We start from the raw sequence: 12,314 nt of genomic DNA, 5'->3' as shown, positions 1-12,314 counted from the left end.
ACATGTGATAGCGGTGCAGCGATAATGAAGTATGATTGATACTTCAGAGTATACAATATAGAATCTTTTGATTGGATATGTAATTTGTCGGATAATAATCAATCTTTTGTAAAAAAAAATCCGGAATTGGGCAGTACTCTATAACCTGACTCTATAGTCTGACACTGTCATGCAAAACATTTGTCCATTTTTGAACTGATTTTGATGAAAATCGGTACGGAGATAGTTTGAATCCCGGGAAAAGACATAGGCTACTTTTAGGAGGTGACCCCTTAGGGATTAACATTGGAGTGTTTTATAAATTTCGTGCTGGTACAGCTGCAGCTTCAATTAATGTATGGTACACCTGAATCACATGTAACAATCTGTCTTTGGTAAAACTGAAATAAATGTGTCCGAAGTAGTTTCTTATATTAACGCGAACTTTTACACAGATAGACGCGCCTGGGGCCTTGGAAAGACAATCATATATGTACAACCGTATCTACATATATATTATTACGTCTAATATATTTCTTATTCTCGCGTCTATTGACAGACGTGGATCCTTAAACAATTACAGACGATGCGTTTATCTCGAGAATGTTTTTTTTTTTAAGCTAGAACCGTCACAGTACTACATCTCGTCAAGCAACTAAATTACTAGTTGGCGGAAGAAATGGTGTAATTTATTTAAAGACCACATAGACCTTTACGTATAATTTCAGAGCAATAAAATCTAATTGACGCGAAATGGAAATTCTACGTTTAAGGTTAAAAACTTCCCACGTGGAATAGACGTCACAACAAAGTAAAATAACCGCCTGTAAATAACTCACTACTGGGCTTAGTACTTCTCATTTAAATAAATAAAATACAAATATTGGACAACATCACATACATTACTCTGATCCCAATGTAAGTAGCTAAAGCACTTGTGTTATGGAATATCAGAAGTAACGACGGTACCACAAACACTCAGACCTAAGACAACATAGAAAACTAATGATTTTTTTCTACATCGACTCGGCCGGGAATCGAAGCCGGAACCTCGGAGTGGCATACCTATGAAAACCGGTGTAAACACTACTCGACCACGGAGGTCGTCAAGATTCCGACATCCAGCTTTTTTCCAGCCACATCAGCTTTTTTTATTTATCAACTTTATAATATGCGATTTAAATAAAAGAAGAGTTAAAACGAAGTTGCTGCCGCTTTATATTTTATGTATTTAAAAACAGACACAATGAAATACATTAATAATTTTTGAAAATAATTAAAGGATAAGAAATTGTTACTAAAAATACCTAATATGTCTGAAGTACCACAACAATAAAAAAATAGTTTAAATAATGTTATTAAAACCGTCTATAAAAGAAAGAGATAGAGAAGAAGCGAAAGAGAGAGAAAGGTTGCTTGGAGGCATATGACGTTTTTTCCTCACTTGACAATTCTGCCATCTCTCTCTAAAATAGCATTAATTGTCATTGAATAATTCTCAAATGTTGTTTATTTATTGTATTGTGTCTATTTTTAATACATATATAGAGAAAACACGATTGACGACAAAAGACAGACAGACAGACAGAGTTACATTCGCATTTATGATAATAGAATAGCTTAATAATATGTGGATGAAAAGGGCCGAAGGTCAGGTTCAGTGGAGCGCCTTGGGGGAGGCCTATGTCCAGCTGTGGACTAATACAGGTTAATCTTAATGATGACGATGAGATTAATAATTAAATATTCTTTCAATCCAACATCAAATTATCGTTCTCTATTATTTGTTATAAACAAAGATTCCAGTATATAAATAAATAGACATATCTTAGCTCTCGTACATATCTATCTATAAAAAGAAAACATGATTGAAGATTGGTAGCGTTTTTCTAACTTTAATACTATAAAACGGCTTTTGTAAACCTTTTGTGAAGAAAAAAATATTTGAAATATTTAATTTGAAGAAATATTATACTCATATAATTTATTTACTATTTAATAATTAAATTAATATTACCCATGAGTTAAATGTCAAGCTGTATTAAATATCCAAGCTATAAAAGCGTAAATCACTGAATTTTTATATACGTAATGTGTTTATAGATATATATTATATAGTTTATAGAAAAAAAAAAAACAAAGTTTATTTTGCAAACTACATTGCAGCGTTGTGAAATAAGCTTCAAACCGTTATTTAAAAGGATAGAAGACCTCACCTCATCCGTAGGACATTCCAGAACTTCACATTATAATTAAAATCCTTACATATGGTATTATTAAATCAATTTATCATCATAAATATTCGTACGAATTTAAAAAACAAACAAAGAAATACATTTTATTAAAAAATCCAAAGGTTTAGAGCCTCTGGTCCACACCTATGTTCACATCCTACTTTCTTTAATAATAACATAGCTTTAACTTCTCAAGCAAATGCGTAAATAATGTTTGTATTACATTTTATCATAATACTAACCATACAAAATTCGACTCTATTCAGATGTCGTAAGATTCAAAATCATTCGAAATATTAAATAATAGCAACATCACCCGTTACACGACACAAAGAATAGACGTAATCTGATTAATTGAGTTGTTAGAACTAGACGCCTGTTATTTATATATGTTTTGATTGAAGAAGGAAAATGACGAGTAGACCGGAAGCAAGACTTCATACCGAGGATATCCAATATCGGTGTATCTTGTAAATACTATCATCTTAAAGTAAAAAGTGTAACCTTGAAATCCGTCTTGAAGGTTACTCTACCAAACCACTCCAATGCGGGATACACTTGCCTAATACTCACCCAAGTGCAGGTTTCCTCGCGACGTTTTAAGATGTGAATTAAGAACATTAATTCAGTGGATTGAACTCATTTTTTTATGGCATAAGTTTGCGATCGAGCCTATGGGCCACTTGATGGTAAGAAATATTAACCATTCCTTACATCGCTAATGCGCCACCAACCTTGGGAACTAAGATGTTATGTCCCTTGTGCCTGTAGTTACACTGGCTCACTCACCCTTCAAACCGGAACACAACAATACTGAGTACTGTTGTTTGGCGGTAGAATATCTGATGAGTGGATTGTGTCTACCCAGAAAGGCTGGCATAAAGTGCTACCACCAAAAACTCTGAACTATCGGTTCAGAGCCACGTCTTACAACTCATCTTATAAGTAATATTATAAACGCGAATGTTTCGATGAATACTTGATTAATATTTGTCAATGACGCCAGAACAGCTGATAGAATCTGAATAAAATCTAGCACAGAGATAGATTATAGCTGGGAATTATAGTGGGGGATATAGGTGATTTTTTTTTAACTAATACCTGCTAATTCGCAGACCCCTAACCGTTCCCTTTCCTTACACGGATGAAGCCGGGGGCTTAAACTATTTAAATATAAAAATTAATGTTTGTATGTTTGTCCTCTTTACGTTTGTGAGCCATTGATCCAATTGTGATAAAAAAAACTTACGTTGTTTTACTTAAGCAAAGGTTTTAGAATGGAAAAAAAATTAACCTTCAACATTACAGTTTTATGTACACACTTATCATATCCGAGCGAAGTCGGAATGAGTAGCTAGTTGATATCGTTCCATAACACTAGCTAACTTTATATAGAAACATACACTCTCCAAGTGTTTGACGACAGGAAAAAGTATTAAAGTATAAGTATATTCATTCCGCAGTGAGTTCTACCATTCGTATATACGAGTAGTTAGCTTTTTTATAGCATATAATTAGGCGGACTAGCAAATGAGCCACCTGGTACGTGGTCACCACTGCCCATAGACGTCTGTACTGTGAGATATATCAATAGTTTCTCATATTATCAATGCACCACCAATCTTGGGAACTAGAATGTTTTATCCCTTGTGCCTGTAGTCACACTGTCTCTCCCCCTCTAAACTTTGACACACTGCTGTTTGGCGGTAGAATATATCAGTCAGTGATGCCTACCTATACTGGCTTATACAAAGCCCTACCGTCCAGTAATCCAAAAATTTAACTCTTAGTGGATTTTAAACCATACAAAGTTTTTAAATTGATTTCCTAACATTACTAGCCCGAAAAATATTACACAAAAGGTCGTATATTATACAAAACAACTAATATGTACTCAAGGTTACTGTTATGATTACCAAAAAATTTGCCGAGATGGCCCAGTTGTCAGAATACGTGAATCAAACCTTGTGAGTTCAAACCCGAGCAAGAGCCTGTGTTTATAATTCAACTCGTTCTCTGTAGCGAAGGAAAACATCGTGAGAAAACCGGCACAAGACGAATGACATTACGCTACACGTGCATGTCTACCAACCGGCATTAATATTTCATCAATATGGCGGAATTCCCTACAAACTTTGTATGAGAAGATGCTTTGTCCAGCCCAGGGAATTTATTTTTAAACATAAAATAATTAAAAAGTTTAGTCTTTAAAATAGTGTACATAGCATATTTAAGGTTGGAACTCTCTAGTGAGTATAATACATTTTTATGTCAAGATCACTCTTTCATAACATAGTATGTTAAATCAAATCAACAAAATAATAAAGATCTTTTAATTAATATACATAAAAAGATAATTGAAATTAACAATGAAGACAAAGTGTGAAAATGCATGTGTGTGCATGTGTGAGTATAATTAATGTGCATGTGGTGTGTGTTTATACATACAAAACATTATTTACCTTCTATGAACGTGACGTTAAACAATATTTTGTATAACCATGACGTCATAGATCCAGACACACTTCAATAGGTCCTAAAAATGCCTTATTTAATTTAAATAATTATACCCTATAAAATATATGCATATATGAATATCGAGAACAGTTACTTTTAACTTAAATAACAATCAACTTTTATACACAGATAATAAATCTTAATGAGATGTCAATCATTTTTTATACGTTCTAAATTTAAAATTTTATATCATAAAGAATACGTACACGATACTCGTTTCGCACATGACTTGAAACGGGAATGACGTTATGAATTAATGTTTTTTGACAACTACTGTAAAATGGCCGCTTGTTTTTTTTTTAAATAATAAGGCTCAGACCAATCATAACCTGTACGTAGAGGTGCAATAATTTAACAATTTTGACACTTAAAGTATTGGCATTTCATTTTTATATGTAGGTAATGTAAAAAAATATAATCATTATTTAAGCGTTGGGAAAAAAGCTTAGTTTAAAAAATTATATTAAAATAAAAATATTAAAAAACAATTCCAGCGATGATTATTATGATCGATATTTTGAAGCCCTTGCTAGCCAGAGCAATTTAAAAAAAAAACAGGCATTCATATAATATTATTTCATAATACAGATAGCCAGATACATGCGTCATGAACTCGGGCATCATTTTATCTTTGAAATTCGAATCTAATTCTTTCATAAAAGAAAACTTATACCAGTCTTCCCAACACTTTGACAGCTACTTCCAGAACTTTCTAGAATCGTTGAGAATCGTCGTTGTTCTTTGTTCTTTTTTTAAATATATATAGTAAAGTTATAATCACATATATTATAAATATCATTGTCATATTTAAAATGTATTTTAGATCTGCAGAATCTAAGGTCCTAGGATCAAATCCCGGGTGCAGTCAATAAAATTTCCATACAGATAATCTCAGTAGGCCAGAGAATGAATTTTACAGTGTGTGTATGTGTGTGTGTGTATTGCACCTGCCCATTCTCTCTACGGTCTCTTCGGATTTACATCACATTGTATTTAACTAACATGACTGTATTTATAAATATCGAAAAAGAGTAACTACTGAGTTTCTTGCCGGTTCTTTTCGCTAGAATCTACATTCCTAACCGGTGGTAGCTTCACTTAATATAGTTTGTTAAATGACGATTCAAAAGTGCTTGTAAAAGCCTACTTGAATAAAGTATACTTTGATTTTGATTTTTATAGAATTAATTTATATACAGAATTCACTTTTGTTATACGGTTGGCTTGTCATAAAAATTGTCCACCGTTAAATACGGTCAAATGGATATTATTATAATTATATATGACTACCGTTAATTTAATTTTTAAATTTTTATTTTAAAAATAAGTTATACTTTGAACCCGCAATCTTTGATTAAGATGTACTAACCACTAGATCATCTCGACTCAAATACTACATAAAATAAAACGCTTAATAAAATAATTTAGATACTATTTAATATAATTGCATAAGTTACTTAAAGCAACAATATCAAATTGAGTGTTTAAAAAATAATAATGTCACCAAATATCTATAAAAACATTACAACAAAAGCACCAATCACAATTATTAAAATTAACTATAACTACTAACATTCGCGTCGACTCTTGTTTACTTTACAGTTCAACTTTACTCCATATTAGGGTTATCATTACATTGTTTACAAACCGCTTAAAACAACCCTTATTACAACGCAATAACGACGAGCTCCTTCAGAAACCTCTCAACTACGCTTTCGTATTATAACTGGATTATTAAATAAAACAAGCAAAGCAGGATTACTTATCGTCCGAACCACTCTAGCGCCACGCGACGCTACATGTCTCTATCTAGCAACACTAATATCTCTATTTTCGTCTCACTCGTTCGGCACGCTTATATATCTGTCTCGTTTCTTCTGGGTGAATGCTCGAAACATCCGCTAAGAACTAGTTGGGAGCAGAAGTGACAGGTGCAAAACTCGGCTGACCGAGGTACATTCTTTGACCAGTTTTCTTTTTAAAGATGGCCGTCGGCGATACTGTTTGGGTGCCAGATGGCAACTTTGAATATGGAATTTCGATGCGTTTTTATATGATCGATTCTCTGAAGTCGAAGATTCGAAGTTTTTGCGCGTTCGATACTGGCCGGTAATGTTTAAATTATTGGCGGGATTTTTACTTTAAGTTAAAGTCAAAAGGTTTGAAATTGGAATCGATAAATTTAAAAATTTCTTAAAACGAATTCTTTATTTAAAACTGTGATATATATTTTTTATAAAGAGCGTATGTATGTATGCGTCAAAGAGATTAATGTTTGAGTAAATTGAAACATTTAAAAGTCAATGTTTGACAAAGATTTCTTATTTTATTAATGAACATGATGAACAGCCGAATTCCGATTGGCTCTTAATATTTTTCGTTTGTGTTTTGTTTTAGTTTTGTATCTCATTATTTTCCAGTATATTTTCCCCGTAACCTAAACACTAAAACAACTAGATGCTAGCCGGAATCCGATTCAGTTCGAATTTAATGATAACTCTATCGGGTGTTCATTATGCTATTACGAGTCTGATGAAATTAGCTTCGAGTCGATATCATTTATTCTCTAAAGGAACACTAGTGTGTGTATTTGAAGATATAAACATGCACCAACACAACGAAACATTTTTGGGTTACTTTATGGTAAGTGGTCACTATCGCTCGTAGATAGTGGCATTGTACAGAATATTAACCATCCCTTATATTCCGACTGACCCTGGAAATTAAAATTAAAATAAAGAAGGTACCACTCACTCACCAAATAATAGGATATTTGAGTAGCGATATTTACTATCGTTGTGTTCTGGTTTGGAAGGTAAGCCAGTGTAACTACAGGCATGAGGAACATAACATCGAACTTCTTAAGGTTGGTGTTGCGTTGGTTATGTAAGAAATTACTATTTGCCAATGTCTATAGGAAGTCGTGATCAATTTGCCTGCGCGCTTCTTGTGCTATAAAAAAAATTTTTGGGACACCTACATTTATAGGTACTAAAAAAAATCAATCTTAAAATTTACTTTTAAACTCGTACCGTTCGAACTAAGGACATTGACGTTAAATTTAAAAAAAAAAGTCACCGGCGTGTGAGTTTGACGCACACGAATGCATGTATTAGTGTTAAGTAATGAAGTTAAATTCAATAAACAGATGTTATTATACTAGTTGTTACAAATATATTCACGTAACATAATAATTATGTAACACCTCGGCGACCTTCATTGATTCTGACAATAATATAGAACATCTATATGAATATATCAGTGAATTGAGGGGATTGTTGAACGGACTTTTATTAATTATATTGTTTATATTTTTTATGCATTCTTAATTTAAAAAAAAAAATTACAAGTTCGATTCTTAATTGAAATTAGTTTAAGAGAGCGGGAAAGTTGCTGACCGGTTACAGAGCGGTACTACGTCTGTATAAGGAAAAAAATTAAAAACGTAAACAAAATGAAAGTAAATTGCTATCGACAAACTCCAATTCTAAATGAACTAATGTATACTATTTGACATTAAAAAAAAACATTTAAATAAGGTTACATAATTTTGGCGCCAAATTTAGATGAGTGACTTGCAGTTTACAATGAATAGTAATCAAAACAAAACCTGTCATAGGTTCCGAAATTCCAAAAAAATCTTTTGAATAAACGCGAAGTTTCGCTACCCACTAGTTCGGGATTAAGAATTAAAGAAGCGGCAGATAACTCAGCAGTACAACATAACACATATGTGTGAAAATCATTTAAAATTACTTTTTTAACATTGAAATTTGTCCACTCACGATATGTTAAAATAATATATATTAATGCTATGGGTAACTTATATCTTGTAGAGTTGTTAACCCTCTACCTAAATATAACATATTATATAGTGTATTTATAAATTGCTAATATTTTAGCAAATATACTATATATATGTACATATATGTTCTGCAATCAAGTATTTAAAAAAAGAATACAATAAATATCTCGTACAATCTGTCATCATTGTCACGTGCAGTAAAAAAAAACAAAGTTCCTGTTATTTTTCTGTTCTATATTCTAGGACATAATGCCAGAGGGTCGTTTCTCTGAAGCTGATTGGCTTAAACATATCGAAATGAATCTTGAAATAACTCACAGGGAATACTAAAATAAAGATAAAATTGTACATAAATATCTTTATATTTATATGTCGGTTGACAGTTCCATTTTTAAACATTTGCATTGCAAGTTTATAAATGACATTGGCGAAATCATCTGTGCCCTCTCGGAACAAATTAAAAACCACAAAAAAAAAAACGTTATAAATTGATCTGTCAAAATGAACATTCAGACAGATCATTATTTCGACGTATTCGAGAAGTCGGTAATTGCGAATGTTGTTCGATATAGACAAGACAAAGAATGACTCGAAGTGATTGCGGGTTCATACCCGAACACAGCTGAGTTTCCGTGTGCTAATACTGACTTTATTATAAATCTCGTGCTCGTGAAAAATATCACAAAGTAACGTGCAACATTGGGTACAGTACTACTGTTACTTAATCATCTACAAATCGGTATTGGAGCAGTGTAGTTCTGAAATGTAGATCTTCGCCCAGTAATGGCATGTACAGTCAGGGTAAGAAAATGCTAAGAAAATAAAAAACTGCTTTTGCAGACCAAGGAATCACCACCACTTCCCGGTGCCGGTGGAACCACTCATCACACGTCACGTCATTACATTAACCGTCACTTAAAATAACGGCCGAATAATATTACCAGCGTTTTTATTCTAAGATTGTAAGATATTGCAAGAAAATATATGACACTGACAGACTTTGACAATTCAGTAGAAGATATCATATTATTAACAAAACAAATTTAAATTTAAATAAATTTATTACATGAATATAAAATAATAATTAATTAATAACAAAATACTTTAATCAATTTCTAGTTTGCTAATATTATTACAAAAACAGTTTACAATGATACGCCTGACCGTATATCGCGCTGCTTCCCGCCAAAAAGCGAATCAATTTAAAAGACATCTGACAGCATGACGTTCGGAAACTCACACTAATTCTCCTTATAATATCTAATTTAAAACTTGTAATGAATAATTAGGCCATAAAAAAGTTTTTATGTTGATATGACACTAGACGTAGTCCAAAGATGTTACACTATTTTGAACCAAATTATCATACTATGTTAGTTTAATTTTATATGCAGTTGTCTGTTTAGTGCTTTAGATTCAAAAGATACTAAGAGTTTACGACTTGATAAAGGAATGAATTTGAAAACTGACGAAGGTTTTCTTACTCTGACTGTACAAAGGTAATTACTTTACCTTTTACGTTACTCGATAAAAGCCATTTTATGGCATATAATATCAAAACTGCAATAGATTTATGCAATATTTCATCCCCCTGCCCTTATCCCAATTTTATTAGGAGTCGGCGCAGCATGTCTTCTTCTTCCATACTTCTCTGCCGGACGTCATCCCACAAGTAACATTCTTTCTAACCATATCGTCTTTCACACAATCCATCCATCGTGTCTTTGGTCGTCACCTACCTCTATATCCATCCACATCCATTCTTAATACATTTCTCACAACATGGCCCTTCTTCCTCGCTTTATGCAATATATGTACTTTCTAAATGTATCTCAATAAACTAAAATATCAATTACGTGCACACATAACCCATTAGAGGACTTTAACTAGTCGTGGTAAAAAATACCAAATTTAAATTTCAAACCTATAAAAATATTAACGGTAACAAATTCGCCACGACTTATTTGTATTACGGGTAAATAAAACAAATTACAATGTCAATATATATATTTTCCATTATTTAAATGTCTATTGATATTTTCGGCCCACTTAGCATCAGTCGTGCTCTAGAGTACTAGTGATATATATTTTTTATAATATAAGGTAACTGGTCGTAGATATAGGCACTGTAAGAAATGACAACTAAACCTTACATCGCCAAAGCGTGACCAACCTTGGGAACTAAGATGTTATGTCCCTTGTGTTGTTACGGTGTAAGTCAGAGGATCAACTATATGGAAAATTGTCCTCGCAAATGATTACAAATATAATTGGTAGAATATTTGCTTTAATAGCTCCAAGATGTGTGGTAACAATAGTTATGTGTAGAATTCACTTTGTATCTCACTCGAAATGTAGTCAACATTGACTGACTGACAGTGATACACCATTTTGTTACGTGTGTCAAATATTTTTTATAGTTATTGTATTCAATGTCCCATATCACATTGTGACGCTCGAGTTCTGCGGTGAATTTCGATTTTCTTACAAAATACCTCTACTGTAATGTTCCAATCATCCAACAAGGGCAGAAATTGCAACTTTAACCTTGAAGTATCACTTTCATTGTGCTCAAACAAATTGCACCTCAAAAATATTACAGCAAAAATTGTAATTGTATCATAATTAAATTCAAATCTATATTAATCATTTCGTGCAGATCTACGATAGACCCTATCGAAACCTATCCATAATTATATATCGTTAAAAAATGTATATTATTTTTTTAATTTTGGATTTTCGAGAACATACATATTATATTCGCAAAGTTCGTGTAATCGAAATATTTCAATATTAAATCTATAAAATTCAATGACATAAAGTTCAACCAGCGGCAATGATTGTTTAAGGGTGCATTCAGAAAGTGTGTTCGAAATAATAATTTAGTGCAAGGATAGTTACTATACCTCCTCCCCCCGCCACAATAGGCGCCGCAGGTCGCAGTAGCATGCGAAAGCAATGCTGTGGCGCATGTTGAAAAGACGGAGGGGGCACCGCTGGTTTTTTAGTGGGTATTCCGGTGTACTAGGGCGCCATAGTGTCGTCCTGGGCACCGGCGAGTTCCACATACCTCCCCCACTTCACGAGGGGGAAACGCGTAATCCATTTTTCCAGCGAGAAAAAAAAAGATAGTATATATTTTTTGTTTAGTTTTATTTATTTTACCCGAGCGAAGCCTTATGTTTGCAACAATTGAACGCAACTGCGATTAGGACAGTCAATATTTAAATCCTTGTTTTGTGATTGTTTACAACACAGGCTCAATCTATTCTCACGGAATAAACATAAACGTTTTAAGTAAATCCGTGTACAGACCCCGGTAAACTACATACAAGGCGATTCAGGGGGCATCGAAACTTCACCGTAAATATGGTTAAGCCTCTCCATGGAGGGATTAAAACTGAAATTAGTTAAGCTTGTGATACACTGAAACCAGATATGATGTAAAATATATTTGTAAACTTCATGTTCGTTGAGACGATAATGGGATTAAATTGTTGTTAACTTACTTAGTTCTAGGACTTTATGCAAGCTTGTTTGAGTAGGTACCACCCACTTATTACTTATTCTACTACCAAATAACAGTACTTAATATAGTTGCGTTCCAGTTAGAAGGGTGAGTGAGCTAGTGAGACAACAGTCCCAAGTACCTAACATCTTATTTTCCAAAATTTATGGAGAATTAGCGATGATAGCTAAAATATTTTACAGTTCAAATATTTATGGGCGATGGTGACCACATTCGAAGCAGATGGTGGTAGGTTCAACGGTTATTCAAA

This window comes from Vanessa tameamea, chromosome 27 (genome assembly GCF_037043105.1).
Source record: "Vanessa tameamea isolate UH-Manoa-2023 chromosome 27, ilVanTame1 primary haplotype, whole genome shotgun sequence".
NCBI lineage: Eukaryota > Metazoa > Arthropoda > Insecta > Lepidoptera > Nymphalidae > Vanessa > Vanessa tameamea.
The sequence above is the reverse complement of the archived record's forward strand: the minus strand, read 5'-3'. Positions refer to the sequence as shown.